At 40.0% G+C, this 21,576-nt stretch overlaps 2 long non-coding RNA genes across 2 annotated transcripts in view; one reads left to right on the top strand and one right to left on the bottom strand.

The window, feature by feature from the left end:
* LOC117673757 (uncharacterized) overlaps positions 1 to 21,266 on the top strand; it is a 36,045-nt gene extending 14,779 nt beyond the window's left edge. Inside the window, exons 3-5 of the long non-coding RNA XR_009621541.2 lie at positions 13,329 to 13,463; positions 18,830 to 18,895; positions 21,232 to 21,266. This is a non-coding gene — a long non-coding RNA (uncharacterized LOC117673757). The remainder of the gene's footprint in view (positions 1 to 13,328; positions 13,464 to 18,829; positions 18,896 to 21,231) is intronic.
* Positions 1,525 to 17,668, bottom strand: LOC117673762 (uncharacterized). The gene is made up of 5 exons (XR_004593563.3): positions 17,562 to 17,668; positions 11,708 to 11,773; positions 3,634 to 3,959; positions 2,571 to 2,636; positions 1,525 to 1,890 (listed from the first exon to the last, which is right to left on the bottom strand). It is a non-coding gene; the product is annotated as an uncharacterized LOC117673762 (long non-coding RNA).
* Positions 21,267 to 21,576: the final 310 nt, after the last annotated feature.

Here is a 21,576-nt window from a genome sequence, read left to right as displayed (position 1 = left end):
TCAATTTTGCCAAACTCTCATTCAAGCCAAACAGAAAAGTCTGCTGGGGTCAGCCCCAAAGAGGAGCTGGAAAAAACCCTGGATTTAAAGTAGAGATTGTAAATGCTTCTGGCAGTTGGCAGCATATGAGCGGTAGGCCTTGAGGACCAATTCTCACAACGAAATGTAACATTGATTTTGGCTGCCTGTCTAACAGCTCCCATGGTCATTATTGCTATGTGCGTAGCCAAGCAGTTTTCATATTAATCTTTTCACAAGCACTCACCATTTATTGTGTTAGTGGAGGCTTAACCAAAACCTCATCTGGCCAGGACGACAGGATATTATAACCTTTCCCATGTGTTTCACACTTCTACTTTTCAGTCCCTGTGGCCTATCCAGGGAGGACATAGAGGGGCCAGACATTGTTGCTAATGGAGTGAGCTTGAGGTGTTTTCACACTGCTACTGTTTCCACTTCTTGGTCACTCAGTGGTGGGATTCAGCCGGATCGCACCACTTCGGGAGAACCATTTGTTAACTTTCTGAGCAGTTTGGCAAACTGATTATTGGAAGAAATCATTAGGGCAGAGAACCAGTTGTTAAATTACTTGAATCCCACCACTGCAGTCACTCAAATATGCACCCCCAAATCTTCACCTCTACATTTCTCAAAATGCTAATGGAGAGTCCAAAAGGAACCCCTCCAATCCCCCAAACTATTACTGATTCTAAAGGAACAAAACTCCATTACCTCGTGTCTTAATACTGTAGTATATGGGACTTGAATAAATTCTGGCACACAATTATCCCAACTTCTCAACTTCTGCAAGTGTGATTATCATCTATCCCTAATAGCTGCATACTATGTTTTCTTAAGATTCATTTTACACTTTTGTCTTTAAGAAAGCCTACCAGTCCTATACAGAAAATTCAAAATATGCAGTTTACTCTGTGTTTTGAAATGCTTGCATATTAGAGATCCTTTTGCAGAGAAGTGGAACTGTGCAACCTTGTTTAAACCTGAGTAATTCGGAATAGCTCCTTTGGCGTTTGAATTTTAATTAGAGTGGTTGACTTGCAGCATGTGCAGATTTTCAAAGGACTATTTAGTTTCCACCAATCTGTTTCATGTCAGTACTCCTTGGAATTTTTAACAAACGTTAATTAGGACACTTGCTTGCTGCTCACATTATAGAACAGCAACTAATGTAGAGTAGTTTTTCAGATATGCTTGAGTTCCATATGATCATTTAGGCAACCTGTCCAAAAAAAGGGGGCTCGCACCTCCAACATAGCACCTTGACTGATTAGAAGATGTATTAGAAGTGTATAACGCATGCTCTTATTTGCCAGCTTTATCCCTGAGCAAGGGATAAAAGGCAAACTAAATGGTATACTGTAAAGCATTGACACACCTTCCTATATAAAGGTATATTTGACAAAATGCAAGCAATCCTACTTTTCTTCCAGACAAATCAGCACACATCTTGTCAATTGCTTATATTATCTAAATTCTGTGCCGACATGAGCAAGCCCACCTGAATTAGTCACAAAAGACTATCTTTATCTTACAGAATGCAATGCTTTAGCTACAGGGAAGATGGGTAATGGAGAAGAATATACTGTATCTGGTTTTCTCCCATTCATACCCCCAGCAGAGCTTGTTTTAAAAAACAGCTATAGGATTCAAAAGTTTAGTTTTACATAATTAAAAATTCCATGTCTAACTAGCATAAAAATGCGTTGTAATGAGCTTACTTTACAGGAATGTTTCTTGTTTTTAAAAATAGCATTTCTGTGCCTTAACTGAGGGTATGTTGACTGTGAATTTAAGAACTGAAGCTTTTTTGCCTCTCAACTGCAGTTACATTTGTGCCTGTCGCTTCACTGTCCCCAGTGCCAGTCTTACCTGAAAAAAAAATGGCAAAGTTGAAGCTCCATAAGATAATATCAGTATTTTTAATGTACAAAATTATATAAAATGTACTGTCAGGAGGATCAAAATTTATTTTTCTCTTGTTCATTTCCCAAGCTGGGAACTGAGTAAAAATCACCAGACAATCAGTGGAGGTCAAAGAACATATATTTATTCACACAAAGCTGTCAAGTAGCTTTGGAAAGTCAGTTGCAAAGAACTGCTCCCCATCTCCCTTTTTTGTAAAGTTTTGTAGTTGAGAGATTTAACCAGTCAATGGATCAATGGAACAGAATGCTTGAGTTATTATCAAAAAATGATAATATATAGCAATGGAGTTCCCTTACTTAAAGTGAAAACAGATGCCTCCTTATTTATAGTTAAATGAATGTCTCTTTATCCAGAGCTAGAAAACATATGTTTTTCTAAGCATAAAATATATGTCTTCCTTTACATGGCTTTTGCTGCCTACTGTTTCTATTGTTTCTAATGGAGAAGCCAATTTTTATAAAACGGCATTACTACTGCATATTTAATACTGCCTATACAATCTTTCTTAAATTATAACAAAGTACTGAAATTGTTACATGTAAATGCCCAACATTGTGTGCCCATGGCAGGGCAAGGGTTAATACCACCCAACCTACCCAGCACTTCCCTTGACCCCTCCTCACCTTGACCCCGCCTTCCAGGTATATAAGGTTTTGTCCAGGAGTCCATGTTGCATTCCAGAAGTGTATCTGCAAGAGATAAGTAACATGTGTTAATAAACAAGTATTGATTCAAACTCAACCTTGTGCTGGAGTTATTGGGCTAGATCCTTAGAAACACTTAACAGATTGGTAGCAGAGGATGGTTTAAGCCCATAACTCTGAAAAATGAATGGATCAACTGCTTGTTCTGGAAAGAAGAACAAGGAAAATGCAAGACCTTTCACCAGACAGATGGCTGCACAACTAACACCCAGGGGTGCTGCAGCGAGAGATGCAATGACAGAGAGGCAGCAGGGCATCAACCTGAACCCACTACCCAACGATGAGAGGCTACAAGAGAGAACAACCGAACCTGAAAAAGAAACGCCACAAGAGAGGAGCGAGCTCAGACTGTCCATCCTGAAGCTGATAGAGTCGTGCAGCAACGAAGGAAACCTCATCGCGGACCTCCAGAGCCTTCTTGAGAAACATGGAGCAGCGATCGAGGCCCCAGAGATGATCCAAGGAAATACAGCACCGGTAAGAGACAGGCCAGCCCAGTCGGACGACTCCGAGGTAACCGAATCCATTTTTGCGCCCTTTTCCCGGCGGCTATCTTGGAATGGCCAGCAACCAATGGGAAGCCGGGATTTAAACCGAATGGCGCAAAACCACCAAGACCCCAAAACAAATGGAGAGCATCCAGAAAACAACTGCAATAGACAAATCCAAGTAAATCAGAACTTGCCTAGTGAGCTCAAGATAGAGAAAGCAATAGAGACTCTAGCGGCAGCCTTTGGCTCCGCATTCAAGCCTCCCGCACCAGCCGCAAGCCGCAAGGAAAACCTCGAGGGCCAAGAAGGCACCAGAATGACCACCGGCTACGAGACACCAACCCTATCACTACAAAAGGGGGCAACGTGCTTCCACGACGACCAAGAAACCCCGACTGCCTATGGTGCAGAACAAAGGCAAGACTCGAACTCACCACCCGCCTCACTAACTACGAGGGATCCAAGAGAAGAAAGATGCACCAGCTACTTACCTGCTCCGCGACCTCCGCCAGGCTTTTCCAACAGACCAGGAGCTAGCACATCCGGATCAGGACCAGCCATCGCTGCCGCCGCTGCACCACCGATCCTCGAAAGTCCTCGACTTACGACCGCTTCGATCCCGAGCCTCCAGCCATTCTTCGCCGGGGATTACACAGCCCAGGAGCGACTTCCAGGGTCCAACGATGCATCCAGACCACCAGGGGTGAGTCAAGTGCTCCACCAGCAGGCCTAGGCCTAGGCCTGAGAACTGCAGCCATGAGCTCCTCTCTGGACGGCCTCCAGCGCGAAATGGGCCTCGCACATGCCCAGATGCCACCTGCAGGAAGAGAAGGGAGGAACATAGAGATAAGTCAGAACATAGAGATAATTCAGTACAGAATAGCATCTACCATTCCCATGCCATATTGTGAGTTCCCTCACCTGCAAAACCATGGACAGCACCAGACTGTGAGTAACTTACCACACAACTCAATGACTTTGCCAGGTGACTTTCCAAACTAAAGCTAGATGGGACTAATCTTTTAGAGTGGAATCATCAGCTCCAGATTGTTTTCTTAAGGGAAAATTTATTGTTCTTAATTAATGACCCACCAAGAAAACCTTGGACTTTTGATACAGATTGCTTGCACCACAGGGCTTATTACATATTGATTGCAAGCATCTCACCTAGCATCTACCCTAGCCTGGGTCACCATTGACTGTAGCAGAAATACTGCAAAAAATATTCAATCTGTTTTATAGCAAGAGTGTAGCCACAACCACAAGGATATCTAGGGAGTTCCATTCAGCCAAGCACAAAATAGGGACCCCCATGGGTGAGCATGTCCTAAATTTAAATGCTACCAGGGCTGAATTAATACAGAGAGGAGAAGTAATCTCCGAAGAAAGCATGAAAAGCATAATCATGACTTCCGGTTGGCGTCAGTGGGACACAGACGGGGAAATGGCGAGCTCCGCTGAGCCCTGCCAAATCCCCTCTGCTAAGCTGCCGCCAATAGGTCTGCGGACCTCCCCTGTCTTGTAGGGACAGGGGGACAAGAAGGAACACCTTGGGTGGCCAAGAGGAACAGGCGGGTTCCTCGGGGCCGGAGGCTTCTCCTTCACGCCGGCGGCAGGAGGACGGCAGCCATGGTGGCTGCCCTGAAACTGCGGCAACCAGGAACAAGGATTGTGCTGGAGGAAGAAGATGAAGAAAGAGCAAAAATCAAGAAGCCGGGTGAGTGACACCAACCCAGGCAATAATGTACCTATTTGGAATTATTGGAAAATAAGACCCCAAAATTAAAAGCGGCTGTTGGACTGCGGGGCTTAAAGATTGAAAAGGGAAAAAAAATGGGTAAAAGACCCAAATTGGATTTTGTTGCAGTAAACTTAAACTGGATGATTTGGTATTAATAAATTTCTGAAATTTGACTGTGCCTTTAACTGGAGTGGAGAGGAGAAATGGATATTCCTGAGAATTAATGCCTCTAAAAGAAAATGAAGCTAATGAAGATAGAGAAATAGCCATGGAGTCTCCAGTGATTAAACAGAGAAGTGGATTAAAGAGATTTCCCTTTCTGGGTGGAAAAGAAACATGTTAATTGGCTTTTTACCTTGGATTACTTGAAATTAATATTGGATATAAGGATTTTGGAGATTCCTACTCTGTCCCAGATGATTTTAAGAAAGAAGAAAGAAGAAAGAAAGAACATTTTGGATTTTAACAATGGAGACTGACAAAAGTAGGTGTGGCGTAGTTAACAAAGACAGGAAGCTGATGCACTACGCTTGGATCAGACATTTTAAAAGTTTTAAAGGGACATTCAGAAATTCTTTACTTTGAACTGATGAACCTTGAAATAGAGCACTTTGGACAGAGAGGAAAAGGAAGAAAAGGAAGAATTAAAGTGGATAAATTTAAATGTGACTAACTGAAATGTAAAGTTTAAAAGCCTATGTATATATGATAAAGTTTAAAAGCCTAGGTATATATGATTTTTGGATAAAAACAGGAAGGGTTGTGAAATAATAAAAATAGAAAACAAGAGGTGGCTATTAAAATAGTGGATGATATCAAGGGGATAAAAATAATAAAAAATGTACTGTTTGATGTAATACATTTTAATATTAACTTGCAAACAAATGTTAAACTGATGAATAAGGATTGATTGAACAAAATACAAGATACACAGATGCTAGTGATTGAATTAAGGTAATACAAGTTGGAAATGATGACTATTATGACATATACTGAGATTTAAATTGAAAGAGCAGGATGGAAAAATGATATAAAACAGATAATTATATTACAGTTAAAATGTGTGGGATGGATACCAACTAGATAAGAGTTTGAGACTCGGTGGAAATACGTTGGAAATTAATTCAAAATGCTGGAAACAGCCAAACAAATAGGAGGAGAGTTGGAGGAGACTATGCTGGAAATCAGCCAAACAATGGAGGGAGTTAAGGAGGAGACTATGCTGGAAATCAGCCCACAAAATGCTGGAAACAGTCAAACAAATAGGAGGAGAGTTGGAGGAGATTGAGGAACTATTCTAAAATCAACTAAATAGTTGGTGTTTTGGAGGGGATCAAGCTGAGAATTAATCAAATAGAATAAGCTGGAAGATACTTAAATATTAGAGGGAAATATAGTGGAAAATATATTAGAAAATGGATTAAATAAAATATGCCTTTGAGAGAAATCTGTATAATATGTAAACTGGGAGGAAAAAAAAAACCTAAGGTAAACTGATTTGAGGATAAGGGTCAAAGGATTAAAATTAGAGAAAATGTTGTTTTATAAAATATAATAAAAATGGAGTGGTATTGAATTGAAACTAAGAATAAATGGTGATAAAATTGTAAGGTAAACACTTAATAAGAGGTTAGAATATTGTAAAAATTATTTTGATATGACTTGTATAAGATATAAGGTAAAGAAGAATAAAGATACGTTTAGAATTGTTATGCAGATGTAAAAATGAGTGAAAGTGAATTTGAAACTAATTTTGGATAGATATAATGGATTTATATAGATGAAAATGTGAAATTTGAGATAAAATTGTTTTTTTCTTAAGTTTTGAATTTCTTTTTTATCTTCTTTTTTTTTCTTTTTTGTTTATTTATAAAAGATGTAATGGAAATTGTGAATTGAGCTTGTGAAAGGAATGTAAGCGTGGTAACCATCTATGACCGGATCGAGATTTTTGCTCTTGAAAGTTATGTTTTTATGTTTAAATTTGAAAAAATAAATAAAAAATATTTACAAAAAAATAAAAGAAAAGCATAATCATTAACTCCCTAGACTCTAGTTGGGACAACTTTATAGTGCAACTAGATAGCCTCAACATCGAACATCTCACACTAGAAACACTTACAAACAGGTTGATAGCTGAAGACAGCTTAAGGAGGGACCGCGCCATGAGTCGCAAAGAGAGCAGACCAGTAAAGAGAGTCGAATTTCAAACCAGGGGTTACAACACCCCCGAGTGCTTCACCTGTGGCTCCAGGAGCCATTATAAGAGGGACTGCCCTAGAAAGTCAAGGGACAGGGACTACACTCAGCGCAGAGACAGACAAGGCCGAAGACAAGGGTTCTCAGACAGGCACTCACCCGACAAACGATACAGACGTAGGGACTCCCCCAATCCAAGGGACAGGAGGGGATACAGAGACAGCTCCAGGGATAGCCAACCTGGATCGCTGTATGGCATTAGGGAACATCAGAACACACACATGCAATCAGGAGAAGGGAATGCATGGCTCCTAGATTCTGGAGCCACCAACCACACTACTCATGACAGGAAAATCCTCACTTCATTCACAAAAAGGAACCACCACATCAAGGTAGCTAATCAGAATGAAGTGCTAGTGACAGGAGAGGGAAACACGCACATAAAAGGGATAGGCAAATTAGAGGGGGTATTACTCATACCCGAAATACCACACAATATATTGGCTACACTCAAACTTAGCAAAGACATGGGCATAGAGACTACATTCAGAGGGGGAAAGGCCTATATGACTAAAGATGGGAAAGACATTGGTAAGATAGTCATCGATGGAGGACTAACATACCTCCAACCTGAAAGGGATTGTCAGCCAAACACCAACACTAACATAGGAAATAAGGGGAACAAGGTAGATACTCATGAGGAGATAGAGGGGGACGAGACAGATGACACCACCAAAGACAAACACCCTCACGATGCAACACACAAGGAGAAATTGTCCATTGGAAAGCCCATTCACGATAACTGTGCTCACTTGCTCCACAGGAAGTTGGGTCATGCCAGCTTTTCAGTCATCCAAAAAATGACCGATTGTTCAAATGGTTTACAAGTAAAGAGTTGTAAAAATTACCTAGAGTGTTCTATGTCTAAGTGTTCTAAACTTAAAACCAAATCTAGACCTAAAAAGGCCACACGCACCACCAATTCAGTTTTCCAATTAGTACATATGGATTTGGTGGGCCCCATGAAGCCCTCTATAAAATACAAAAAGAGATTCTTTTTAACAATAGTGGACAACTTCAGTCGTTATGGGTATGTATATACACTCAACCACAAAAGTGAAGCGTTTCAAAACTTTAAGGAATTTTATAAAAGGGTAGAAACACAACACAACACAAAGATAAAACAGATAATGACGGACAGGGGGTCTGAGTTCTTGTCAAGGGAATTTTCGAATTGGTTAAAGAAACAGGAGATATTACATTTTACTTCTTCGCCGTTCTCCGCATTCCAGAACGGAGTGTCAGAACGAAAAAACTGTATTCTGCAGACCATGGTGAGGTGCGTGCTAGAAGATGCAGGGCTAGGACAATCTTTCTGGGCAGAGGCACTCACATACTCCAACTACACCCTGAACAGACTGTGGTCTAGTGTAGTGGGCAAAACACCTTACGAGGTTATGTACAACAGGAAACCCCAGATAGCACACCTGCACATATTTGGGGTTACTGCAGATGTGCATATTCCGAAACAATTGAGACGTAAGGGAGACAAGGTGTCAAGGAGACTAAGGTTCATGGGGTATGAATCTGGAACAGAAGGGTACAGATTCATTGACAAAAACAACAGATTTGTCATATCTAGAACAGCAGTATTCCATGAAAACACAAACTGGTCCAAGATACACCTCAACGAAGTACTCCCCAGGCAGGAAATTACAAATGACATAAGGGATGAGGGCAAACAAGACACAGCAGAAACCAAGGCACGCGAAAAACACAAACCCAAGCTCCAAGGATAACTACCAAAGAATGGAAAGAAGACCACCCAATCATAAAAGTAGACTCACTCACACAAAAGGAAACCAGGTACATGCACGACACAGAAACACAACCCAGTAGACCCATAAGGCAAAACAGAAATAAGATCCCAAAAAGACTTGAAGATTACGTACTATCCATACACACAACCAAGATAACACCCAACTCATATGAAGAGGTACTCAGGTTGCCACAGGAAGAGAGGATTAGGTGGGAACAAGCCATGGAGAAAGAGATGGCCAGCTTGAGAGAACTAAATGTATACACCCCATCTAAGGCCCCAGCAAACAAAACACTCATTGGAACAAAGTGGGGCTTGAAAATTAAAGAACTTGAAGACAACAAGACCCTATATAAGGCTAGACTCGTAGCACAGGGGTTTGCACAGAAATACCCTGAGGACTATACGGATACATACTCACTCACTGTTAGGGCTGAAAGCGTCAAGAGCGCCCTAGTAATAGCATCCATACTAGGCCTCGAAGTTTACCAATTTGATGTGCAGACAGCCTATCTACATGCAGAATTAGACAAGGAAATCTTTGTCAAAGCACCCCCTGGGAAAAATACGCAAAAGGGAGATACTTGGCTATTAAACAAAAGTCTGTATGGACTGAAGCAGTCTGGAAAGAGGTGGTATGAATGTCTAGTGAAAATCCTCAAGAATATGGGCTACGCAGCCACTTCTGCTGACCTCTGCTTCTTCATCAAGAGAGAATGCACTTCCATTGAATACGTGCTCGTTTACGTAGATGATATTTTATACTTTGGCCAACACAAACGGAAATGCGACGAATTTGCAGAGAAACTTGGGAAACATTTCGCACTGAAAACACTACGGAAAGTGAACAAGTACCTAGGGGTCCAAATCAACAAGACACAAAAAGGATTCAGAATCTCCCAGAAAGAAAAAATATTAGGACTCTTACACAAATGCAACATGAAGGATGCCAAACCTTGTGAGACACCCATGCAGACTGACTTCCTGAAACACATGAACGAAGAAGGCGAACCATTCAACGACAACACACTATATACGTCAGTCATCGGGTCCCTACTATACATAGCCAACTGGACAAGGCCTGATATCCTTCTAGCAGTCAACCTCTTGTCCAGGCACGTCAGCGAACCAAGAAAATATCACTGGGAGGGGGCGAAGCATATACTCAGATACCTTAAATACAGTTTAGTTTAGTTTTAGTTTAGTTTTATTAAATTTGTATACCACCCTACTCCCGAAGGACTCAGGGCGGTGAACAGGCACAGGATAAAATACAGAAATACAAAAGTTAAGAACAATTTAAAACCAAATTAAATGATTTAGCCCACGACAATTAAAATCCCAATAAATTTAAAACAAATTAAAATTTCAATTTAAAATTTAAAAGAAAGGGGAGAAAAATTAGGCCAGGCCGGCTTGCTGGAATAAGAGGGTCTTAAGAGCACGGCGGAAGGTGCGCAGATCCGGAATCCTCTGTATCTCCGGGGGGAGCTCGTTCCAGATAGTAGGTGCCCCCACAGAGAAAGCCCTCCCCCTGGGGGCCACCAGTCAACACTGCTTGGCTGACGGCACCCGGAGGAACCCCTCTCTATGAAAGCGTACCGGCCGGTGGGAGGCTATTTGTGGTAGTAAGCGGTCTCGTAAATAACCAGGTCCTAAGCCATGGAGCGCTTTAAAGGTGGTAACCAAAACCTTGAAGCGCACACGGAAGACCACCGGGAGCCAGTGCAGCTCGCGCAGGAGAGGTGTTACACAGGAGCGCCATGTTGCTCCCATAACCACCCGCGCGGCCGCACTCTGCACCAGTTGGAGCCTCCGCGTGCTCCTCAAGGGGAGCCCCATGTAGAGAGCATTACAATAGTCCAGGCGGGAGGTGATGAGGGCATGAGTGACTGTGTGTAGGGAGTCCCGATCCAGAAAGGGACACAACTGGCGAATCAGGCGAACCTGATGAAAAATCCTCCCGGTCATGGCCGTCAAGTGCTCTTCTAAAGACAGCTGTGAATCCAGGAGGACACCCAAGTTGCGAGCCCTCTCCGTGGGGGCAAGCGATTTGCCCCCAATAGTCAGCGATGGCGTCAACTGACTATATCGGGATGTCGGAAACCACAGCCATTCGGTCTTGGATGGGTTGAGCCTGAGCCTATTCCTCCCAGCATAGATGCCTGCCTGTGTTTAGAGCCGGTGAACTCCAAGGAACCACTATTAACATGCTACGCGGATGCTGACTGGGCAGGCGACACAAAGAGCAGAAAAAGCACCTCAGGCTACGTATTCTTCATTAACAACTGCCCGGTACACTGGTACACCGGAAAACAAAATCTGGTGGCCACATTCACAGCAGAAGCAGAGTACATCTGCCTATCAAAGGCAGCCAATAACTTGACGTGGTTTGATGACCTGCTTTCTAACATCTGGACTGAACCAACTTATCCGATCATTGTGCATGAAGACAATAAAGCAGCCATAGACATTTCTACGACAGACGCTGTGGGCCAAAGGTCAAGGCACATAGACATCAAACACAAACATGTCAGGCAGTTAACAAACATTGGGTTCATCAAAGCTGTACACTGTGAGACTGTCGAGCAGATTGCTGACATCTTAACAAAACCCTTACAAAATAAACAGCACGCTTACCTAACTTCGAAATTGGGTGTACATATACAACACGCACACACTACCCCAACCGTTAGGCATTTAGAGGGGGATTTGTTACATGTAAATGCCCAACATTGTGTGCCCATGGCAGGGCAAGGGTTAATACCACCCAACCTACCCAGCACTTCCCATGACCCCTCCTCACCTTGACCCCGCCTTCCAGGTATATAAGGTTTTGTCCAGGAGTCCATGTTGCATTCCAGAAGTGTATCTGCAAGAGATAAGTAACATGTGTTAATAAACAAGTATTGATTCAAACTCAACCTTGTGCTGGAGTTATTGGACTAGATCCTTAGAAATACTTAACAGAAATCACTATTGCATAAATGAACTCTTTGCTTCTAAATGATCATGTTCATAATAAAGACATGCCATGTTTGAAACAAGAGCAGGCTGAAGATGTTTTGCTGCCAGTGAACATAATACCTCCATTCCATCATAAGAAGGCTAACTTAACATGGAAACTTTTCAATATATTTCTTACTTTGCCTAGCGGAAAGGTAGGCCCTGCTCAATTAGAGTTCCAAAACTGAGGAATAGCTACTCAGATGGCTGAAATTCAATTCAAATTCAGTGTATTAAAGTCAACTTTGACAGGTTGCCCTTTGGCTGAGTTCTCATGAGACACAAAGAAGGGGTTTGCTTAGAGAGATCTAGAGGATATACTTGTGGCCGCTTGAATAAGAGGCTTTAATGCCCTAATAACTTTGTGCAAAGACTTATTTTAGTGAAGGGTTATTTTAGTGAAATCTTGTTTTGTTTTGATAACAGTTTGAAATACAATGGAAGAAAGGAAGGAAAATCCCCCTTTAATGAGGTGGGAAACCTCTCCTTCTCCAGATGTTGTTGATTTATAACTTCCTTTTGTTGCAGTTCATCAGTTGATTTTGTGCTGGGAGATATACTTGCCAATTCCTGCCATACAACATTAGGTATATACAGTATAAGAAGGGATAAAAGTCTAATAATAACAATGGTCCCAGATTCAAAACAATCCCCTACTCTTTTGACTTCCCACCGTGAGTAGCAAGACTGATTTTGGGAGAGCCCTTCAACCACTTAATCTCTTAAAAAACAACAAAGGGCTCCTTACCGCAGGAAATAGTTTTAGATAGCTTATGATACACAGAGGGCTGAGTAGTTCATTTCTTGCTGTGGCCAACCTCAAACAGAATAGTTATGTTAATCACTTAGTTTGTTTTCCTCATTCTTCAGCTATAATTATGAAGGCAAAGGAAGTTATTCAGAAAGATTTCCCCATATTTGCTTACCTGATGCAGAGAGGAAATTAAAAGCCTCAAAACCAAAATAATGTCGTTGAAATAGACATACACAATAGGTAGATGGTTCCCATGTAATTGGGGGCCTGATTTTTAAAGGCAGGCAAATAGCCCTGGGGCATTCAATTGTAGATCAGGGATTGGAAATGACAGGTGGTTCTTATAGAACAATTGGTTACAGTACAATTGGGAACTCCCCCAGACTCAGACAAGTTGAGAAAATGTTTATTAAAAATGTCATGCATGTCAATTTTATTCAGCAATATATTCCAGTTAATAAAACAGAGGGAAACCAGTACTATAGGAAGCTCATAGGACCAAAAAAATGATTATTTTGTTTTGTTTCAGCTCTTTTGTGTCTGTTACATTTCCTGTAGTAATCTTGTCATTTTTTTTCCTTTTTAAATTTCATTTGGACCTTTTAATTTAATTTTTGTATTTCTTGTTTCTAAACATTGTTGTTTTACTTTGATTATTCTTTTTAAGGATGTTTTTATTGCTCTTTTGTAAACTGCTCTGGGCTGAATTGGAAAGAAGAGCAACGCTGAAAAAGTGTAAAATTAAATATACAAACACCCAAAGTATTGTCATCACCTTTTAGAATGAAGATGATTGTCTCAGGTGAGTCTGTTAATCACAGAAATTAAAATCAATGTAAAATATCATTGATAACTCTTTTTCTTATTTACAGGGATTTGCAGAAGGAAACATCGCCTCACACATGTTGCGATGATTTGAACAGTTTTATAGGCTTGAAAAATATGATCATGTAAGGGGTGTTTATTATTTTAATTAGATAAAAACTTCTCTCAGTAAGCAGGTAATGGAAACGTAGAAAGGGGTGTCTTCTCAACTACTTTGAGGCCAAGTTATCATGGACTTTAAAGATAATACCTAGTGCTTTGTGTTCCTTCTAGAAACAAATTACCAGCGGTTGCAGTGTTTGTAGCACAGAAATAATGCAGCCTGTGACTGGTCTGATTGCTGAGTTCTGCACCAATTGAGTTTCCTGACAACACACAAAAGCAGCCCCGTGAAGTGTGTCTTAGAGTAATCAAACTTGAAGGTTACACACTACAGTTTTAAGGGTATTTTCTTCCTGAAAGGGAAGCAATTAGGTTATTCACTAAAGTTTATCAAAGGTAATCCTGATATTGCCTTAATCTAGAGAAGCAGAGTCAGATCTAAAAGTACCCCAAACTGATTATTTTAGAAGAACATAATCCCATTCAGAAAGCCAGATCTACTATCTCTTTGAAACTATGATCTTTCACGAAGAGAATCTTACCTTTGTCTGAATTTAGTTCCAACTCATTCTCCCTTATCAACCTATTCCTAATTATAAGTAGACATTCAAGGAAATCATACCATTACTGGTAGTCAAGTCCTCACCCTACTGGCAGCCCCAAATCCAAATCTCCTAAAGTTTAATGAAAATACTGAAAAGCATTGAGAGACAAATTAGAGCCTAGAGGAAAATAATTTTCATTTCAAGGAGCAAACCGTCTCTAAGCAACATTGCTTGAAATCCATCCGAGAGATAGGAATAGAACTATTGCAATCCCTTCTGTTCCCAGATCTATCAGGCAATCTAGAAGGCTACTATGATTGATGGTATTAAAAGCCACTGAGACATCAAGAAGAACCAACAGTGTTACATATTGTATATAGTGTATAGTTATCAGTTGAAGTTCTCATTCTGGTCCTCTGTTGGAGCGGGAAAATACTCTCTCCTAATTGGTGGGCTAGGGTTAGGGTTAGGGTATAAATTAGAGAGCATAGGCTAGATGCTGGGAAGATAGATATCAGCCCATCTCCGTCTCTCCTCCAAATCTCTGTTACATGAGTCAAGTAGACTTTAGTTATTCCCTTTATTACCAAACTCAGAGGAGTACTACCAGTTTTTTATTGTAGCCCAAAACCCTATGTCATAGGCAGTGGTGAAATCCAATTTTTTTTACTACCGGTTCTGTGGGCGTGGCTTGGTGGGCGTGGTGTGGCTTGGTGGGTGTGGCTTGGTGAGCGTGTCAGGAGAAGGATACTGCAAAATCTCCATTCCCACCCCACTCCACGGGAAGGATACTGCAAAATCCCCATTCCCTCCCCACTCCTGGGAGAAGGATATTGCAAAATCTCCATTCCCACCCCATTCTGGGACCAGCCAGAGGTGGTATTTGTCGGTTCTCCAAACTGCTCAAAATTTCCACTACCGGTTCTCCAGAACCTGTAAGAACCTGCTGGATTTCACCCCTGGTCATAGGGCTGAAGTACCTAATGGCAAAATTACCTAGAGAGGTGGTGGTGTATATCTTAGTATGAACAGGACATTAAAATGCTACAATATTTAGGAGTTCTTTCATTTTTTAAAATAAACTTTTCTTGTTTTCACATCCTCTTTTTTAGTAAGTATATCTTGACAGAAATGTACATACATATAAAAAGAACTGAAAGCATTTAGTTTAAAATAAAGCTAGAGCTGTCAATATGAGACTTTATGTGGGAACTGATGCTTGACTATTAACCCCATCAATATGTATAGGGCATATTGGACCTTAGATATGGGAACAGAAAGCTTGACAGTTGATAAACTGATTCTCACACAGGTGAAATGGAGTAATAATTTTATACCCCTGATATTTTTCCATTGATGCAAGATTCAGTAAAATATATGCATCAGAACCTGCATTTATGAAAGATATTGATATTTCAGTCCATACATTTCAGTTCAAGAGGTGTGGTTGATATTAACGTTGCTGCAATCAGTGAGTCATGGTTAATTAGAAAACAGTAAACAGGTTGAACTGGAATTAGTCTTTCATCTTCAGACTTCTGAGAGAATGGATTTGCTTGGGTTTCATAACAGAGGGAAAACCAGGTCTAAGGACTAAAACAGCTGCTACTGTTATTAGGAATCTCGTCTTTATTAAGATATGGATGGAGAGATTTCAAAAAGAGTTCCTGGACTGTGCCCGTAAGGTGAATCCCAGTTTCACTTTTCTCTGTATATGCATTGTCCTAGTAACAGGAGGACACTGAGTTGCCTTTTTGTAGCATACCTGTCAACATCTGAGATGGCAACATCGCAGCTATGCCCCTGCGCGCCATTTCAGAGTTGCCACAAGCGAGGGGGAAGAGGGTCGCATGGGGTGCACTGCTGGGTGTCGGGTGTTGGCCCCGGTAAAGTAAAGCAGCAGCGCCCGAAGAGTCTTTGCTTGCTTCAGCAAACCTGGAGCTCCTTTGCTGGAGCAATCCTGGAGCAATCCTTGCCTAGCCCTCATAATCAGCTGGCAGGCAGAAGCCGGTAATGCTGGCTAGTTTCCAAATTTGGAAACGTGCCAAGTCGAGAGACCAGTAAAGGGGAATTGCTCTACCAACAAATGGTGTGACCTCGTTTCTTACTGGCTAGGCTCAGAACCGTGAGAATAACTATTTCTCACTTAGTAATTGGTTTTTAAGGCATAGGTCAAAACAAATATGCTAGTTTTTAATATATCAAGAGACTATGATTTTATTTGCAGAGACATTTTAACATTTTGTGCGAAATGCTTCAGTTAATATATAGATAGATAGGTAGATTGCAAAGATTTATTTCCTTGATTAAATTCAAAAGAACTCACTGCAGGCACATTGAAGAGAAAGTGGATGAGACTTTATATTCCCAAGGTGGTGACTTTTTATTCAGTTAGTATAATAATATGCTGCCACTTCTGACTCTATTAGTGACTCATTGGCTTAAATGTGTAATGGGAAAAGAGCTTCAATATGGCATCTGTTTTATAAATGAACAAGTCCCCTTATTGCAACCATTTCAGCACCCACAACTTGCTCACTGGAATGTGTTTTGGGCTGCCTTTAATGACTATTCAGGAACTGTAATTAATACAAAACAAAGCCACACACATGCTGGTGGGTGAGACAGCCATTAAACTTGTGTTACAGGGACTTCTGTGGCTTCTAATTGGTTTCCAGGTGTAATTCAAAGTGCTGGTTTTAACCTTTAAATGTCTATATGAATAAACATCCATTCCTAACCATAATGAAACATATGGTACATTGTGGCATCACAACATAAGGGCAACCTTTCATAGTGGTGTCACAATGCCATTGCCTCCACCCTCAGTAACTACCTGGCTTATCAATTTATTTTCCCATATTTTCACTCATATACCTATAGTTATATTATAACCAAAATTTGCAGCCCATTTTGCCATACAGTCCTTAACCTGTTCATCTTGTTTCAAATCTTAATAATTTATATATTTTTAGCTTTGATTGTCATTTGTACATGGCTCTACTTCAAATTCTGTTTTCTTCTCAATTCCTATTGTCCTTTTGTGTGTGCTAAATCTCTATTTCATCAAAAAATATTGAAAAGAATAAAACACTGAAAAGAATATCCTTCTTGATTGTAATCAATCAAAAAGATGGCAATGAAGAAAATGAAACAATATGAGAGAGATGGCGGCGGGGGGGGGGAAGTCACAGTGGATAGCAGACCACAAAGAAACACTTCTTAAAAAGAGGATATATTTATATTTTATATGTTATGTTTTTGTCATAATGTGTAGTAATAAAACAATAAAACTTTTTTTAAAAAAGAATATCCTTCTGTACCTAATTGTTCTCTTCATCTTAATTTCCCCCTTATGTTGTATTTAGATTTAGATTTATGCCATATTCTTAATAAAATAGTTCTCAGATAAAAAAAATTATACTCACCTTCAGTGTGTCACACCATAGGAAACTATGTCATCCAAATCTGAAATTGTAATCTTCCAACTCCAACATTCTTTTATTTCCTATCAATATTCACTCCTTCATCCATACTAAAAAATATGCAGTAAAATACAATTTAAGACCGGATAACACTAATCCTCATTCTTTTGCATTTTGTAAAAACTTATTTTATTCTCTATTTACTCCTGCCATATAAACCTTGATAAGTCTTTTTGCCATTGTTTAAAAGCTACATAATTTCAATATTGATATTGTCTGGAATAAAAACACCATTCTAGATAGTACATTTATTTTTATCACTAATATTCTACCAAGCAATGAGAATTTTAACTTTTCCCTGTTTAAGATATTTTTCTTAATTTCATTCCACACTTTAACATAATTATGCTGGTACAACATACAATTCATATTACAGCATATTAGTAATACCTAAATATTTTACCTTCTTCTCAATTTGAAAGCCGATTTTTATCTTTTTGTTTTGGCTTCATCTGCAGTTAACCTTTCTAATTTTTTTTTTTAATTTTAAATGCAGCTAACTCACCAAACTCTTTTAATTTATCCAGATCCATTAGTATTTCTATTCCTTCCAGGAAATTTTCTACTATTAGATCATCTGCAAATGTTCTTCATTTATATGTCTCCTTTTTCACTTGTACTCCTATATTTCTATCATCCTGTCTTTTGTCCCTAGTGAATATCTCTAGTGCTAAAATAAACAATAATGTTGCAAATGTGATTTTAATTGGTTTTTAAGTTTTCAAACTGATCTAGTTTGGTGTAGTGGTTAAGATACCACTTTAGAAACCAGGAGACCACGAGTTCTAGTCCTACCTCAGGCAAAAAGCCAGTTGAATGACCTTGAGCCAATCACCTGGGAAGAAGGCAATGGCTAACCACTTCTGAAAAACCTTGCCAAGAAAAGTGCAGGAACCTGTTCAGGCCGTCTCTGTGAATTGGATATGACTGAATGAAAGAAAAATGTAAAGAGATGTTTCCATCACACAAATGACTTAGTAGATGTAGGATTGCATTCCCTATGTATTACTAAGACTATTTTGGGTTAAACCAAAACTCCTGAGAATGGTTGATTGGGTCGCTTGACCTACTGTTAGTTTTCCCACAATATAGTAACCCTGAACTAGTTAAGTATGTTATGTTATAGGTTTCCAAGGATCTAACCCAATGACTCCAACACGAGGTAAGTTTGATTACAGGTATCTTTATTTATATCATGTTTACTATTACAGGTAATCATCTGGAGTAAACTTGGGACCTCTGGACAACACCTTTTATACCTGGGAGGCGGAGCTAAGGTAAGGAGGGATCAAGGGAAGGGTCTGGTGGATGGATGTTAACCCCTGCCATGCCATGGTCAATGTGTGTTAGGCATTTATATCTAACATGTTATAGGAGCATGCCAGTGGTGAAATCAATTTTTTTTTACTGCCGATTCTGTGGGCATGGCTTGGTGGGCATGGAATGGCTTGGTGGGCATGTCAGGGGACGGATACTGCAAAATCTCCATTCCCACCCCACTCCAGGGGAAGGATACTGTAAAATCTCAATTCCCTCCCCACTCCACTAACCTGCTTTTCAGCTCTGTTCCTGTGCAGGACAACAAAAGAAGTCCCATCCGATCAGCTGGGACTCAATCAGCTGGGATTCGGGAGGCAGCCAATAGATCGGGGGGCAGGGCCAGTCAGAGGTGGTATTTGCCGGTTCTCCGAACTACTCAAAATTTCTGCTACCAGTTCACTAAAACCGGTCAGAACCGGTTGAATACCACCTCTGGAGCATGCCCAATGAATAATAATTTGCTCTTCTCTGAAAATGAAATAATGATGAGCTAATTCTATTTACTATAGAGCATAATGATAAGGAAGCAGGCTTAAACCCAACAGAAAAAGGAGAGTTTATATTGTATTTCTAAGATTTCATATATCTTTACATTAAATGATTGTATCTTTTTTTCATGCATGGAATTGAGATATTTAATCAGGTTATAAATTATGCTTTGGGTACCCAGGATACAGATTAAAAAATATCTTATTTTTATAGAAATTTCAAAGTAGAGACTGGAGGCCCCCAGTCAAGAATCTTGTAGCAGTGGAATTTTTTTCAGTGGGGGAAGTTGGGTTAAATGAAATCAGAAGCCCCTCCCAGTTCTGATTTCTTGAGAGCAAGGCCATCTGTGAGCCTTAAAGAAAAAAGCAATAGGAATGCCAGCTTCCTCTGAAGCTCTCATTTTCAGTAAGTGTTAACAGAGGAGATAACATTACAGCCTTCATCTTCATTTTATGCAGGGATTATTCACTGAAGAGCTGTGGCATGAGGGAAATTTTGAGAACACCATTTCAAAAGAGAGACAAGAAGGGTTGGAATCAAATAGATTTAAACAAGTGCCTTCACGCAAAAATTGCCATGGCAACACTTAGCTTTTATCCTTTTCCACACCCCCTCCTTATGAGTAAAAACTGTTTCGTATTTCTGTTTGTGACGGCCCCTACCCTAGTTTTCTTCCTTGTGGCATGCTAGTGCAGCATATGATGATTTCAATTTAAAAGTGGGGATGCAATGTATGGACTGGCAATCCCCATCTTTTCCTTACAGCAAGGCTGATCTGGCTTGATGTACAGCTAATTTTAAACAGCTCTTGTATAGAACATGGTCTATCACACTATTGAAGAAAGAATGTGCATTTGTATTTCTGATTACAATTTTTTGTTCTAGCAGCAGCGGCAGCAGCAAAAATATAGTTTTTTTTTATTTTGAAAAATCAGAAAGCACTGTTAGCGGATCACATATTTTTAAATAAAGAACACTAGCATTGTAACTGGATTATTCAGCACTGAAAAATGGATGCTTGCTAAGCAAATGATGAGTCATAAATTTCAGAAACACTCCATGCAGTGCTGGAATAATTGAATGCTGCAGCACTGGAGAGAAACTTTGCATTTACACCTTCAGTTACTATCAATGTCTCACAGATTGCTATCAGTTTCCAGGGTCAGTGGGATATTTGTACTAAGAAAAAAAAATGCACAAATGCCTAGCATATCTGTGCTTAACTAAATTTGCAATACTCACATGAGATCTTCCTGTATTTAAAAGATTATCTATAGGCTGGCTGGCTGACCTTGTCAGAGCTTGGAAGCTAAGTAGGATTGAGCCTAGTAAATAGTTTGAGAGTACACCCCCAGGGAACACCAGGTTAGACTTGGAGATTTGAAAAAAAAACCCACTCTGAATGAAAACAATGGTTCATCCCTTCCAAGAAAACCACAAAAATATATCCATAGTCACACCAAATCCTCCCAATTTAAGAGAAATTTTTATAGGATTAATTAATATTTTTCTGGAATTAGCTGGGATCTTTTACTTATCCCAGTAAAAGCTTCTCCTGAGCACAATTTTAAAAAAACAGCCATGGGGAATTTAGAGTAACTTGCACCCCTCACCCACACACACCCCCAAACTATCCAAGTCTTGTATAATGTAATATGATTATCCTTTGTCTACACCAAATTTAAATGAATTGGGAAGCAGTGCAGGCATTATTGGTGGATTACAGATGTCCTGGCATTCATGAACGCTGTGTCGCATTGCTATTCCCTGTTTATAAGATCTATTTTTTTTCTTTTCTTTGTAGGCCGATTGAAAGAGTGTTTTAAAAGTTCTCAAAGGTCTGTGTGGATGGCAATCACCGTATGATCTTGAGAAATGAGTTCCACAACCACAGGGCAACCATAGAGAAAGCAATGGCTGTCATAGGAAGGGTCTTCCCAATCTCCTAAGAGGAGGTTTTCTATCAGGGGTCTTAGGAAAAAGCCATTTAGGGCTTCCAGAATAGTAAAATCTTATATTAAATGGAAACAAATTGGCAACCACTATAAAGATTTCAAAATTGGTATAAAATGGTCTCTGCAGGATATTCCAGAGATTAATTTTATACTACTTGAAGCTTCCAAGAGATACACAAGAAAGTCATACATAG

Source organism: Pantherophis guttatus, chromosome 1 (genome assembly GCF_059756535.1).
Source record: "Pantherophis guttatus breed Tessera chromosome 1, ASM5975653v1, whole genome shotgun sequence".
Taxonomy (NCBI): Eukaryota; Metazoa; Chordata; class Lepidosauria; order Squamata; family Colubridae; genus Pantherophis; species Pantherophis guttatus.
This window is presented reverse-complemented; position numbering and strand designations above follow the sequence as displayed.